Source organism: Photinus pyralis, unplaced genomic scaffold (assembly GCF_008802855.1).
Source record: "Photinus pyralis isolate 1611_PpyrPB1 unplaced genomic scaffold, Ppyr1.3 Ppyr1.4_LG1, whole genome shotgun sequence".
In the NCBI taxonomy this organism is placed as follows: Eukaryota; Metazoa; Arthropoda; class Insecta; order Coleoptera; family Lampyridae; genus Photinus; species Photinus pyralis.
The window spans coordinates 45,013,952-45,015,313 of record NW_022170249.1 but is presented as its reverse complement, the minus strand read 5'-3'; positions in this window follow the sequence as shown (position 1 = coordinate 45,015,313).

Below are 1,362 nucleotides of genomic sequence, written 5' to 3'. Positions count from 1 at the left end.
GTAGAATCCAAAACAATTCGTACTTTTTCGATCAGATCCCTGTTAACCAGAACAATGGTACACGTACCAAGAGAAATGTAATTGACACTTTTATTTTACATTCAAAGAATCCCGTATAGAGCAATATAACAGCGCCATCGCGGTGCAGTCCATCTGAAATGAATTATTTTATAATGTTCTCCATATTAAACAAGAATCGTAGCTATTATCAGTCAGGCGTCAGTCTAGTCAAATTCTAAATCAATCGCACTAATCTGCCAAAGTAACAATATAATTCAAATTTAAAATAATATATTCTATGTTTGGTCCTTTCGCACTAAAACATCCATTTATTTAGCGATACAAAAAAAACTAGGTAAGCATATGTTCAATTGCATTGGATTGTGTGCAATTATGGGGGGTCGCCCTACTATTTTCAAATTAACAATTTATTTTTTTATTGCAAGTGGAGGAAACTATTTGAACTTCTCATAGACTATTCTCCAAGGAAACTTATTCGATCTGAGATCAAATTGCTAGAAATTGAGTAACAATTAACTAATGCAAGGATGGTGAATGAAAATGCGGTCAAAAGAAATTTTTTGCAAGAGCCGCGATTTTGCCAAAGCCTTGATGGTAACTAAAAAAACTGGGACAAGGAAGGTACCTACCACGAAAGATCGGTGTAGCATGATCTTTGGTACCACTTCGAAAATTGTATAATATATTTGTAATGTATCGTTTAGAGAGCATGTTATACGCCCTATTACCAGAAACTGAATGAGTTGAAAATTAATTGTCGAGTCAGATATCAATACACGTTATTTTTATATAAATTGTTACAATGCAAAGTACCTACCACTGTATTTATGTCAACTGCTAATTAGCAGATCTGTCATGCATAACTTAAATTTAAAAGTTAGGTAATTCCTTCAAAGAACTTTATATAAGTAATAATATTTAGTTTTGTAAAGCGATTTTTTCTCTTTTTGGTTTTCAAAGGGTGAATTGAAAAACGGCATTGCCGAATTCGCTCCTTTTTTGAGCTAGGTACTACTTTTTTTGTTGTTGTTATGTTTTAATTATGTATTTAAGGCACAAATAAACCTTATTATTATTAGTTAAGTAAGTACCCACTTTAATTAAACACCCGCGGTCCCACTCCCGACAGTATAATATTAGCGTACCTAGTTGGTGTGCTGTTGTTGTTTGTGTAAAGATGGGATTCTTTCGAAAAGTGTTCTTACTTTTATCCACGACGTTTATTGTTTACTTGGGAATTAAAATTCACTCATCGCTCCAACTGCCGCCTCTACCCAATTTTGATAACGAATATTGGGGCCGCGGTAAGCCAACAAAAGATGATATCGCGGTCAGACCGTT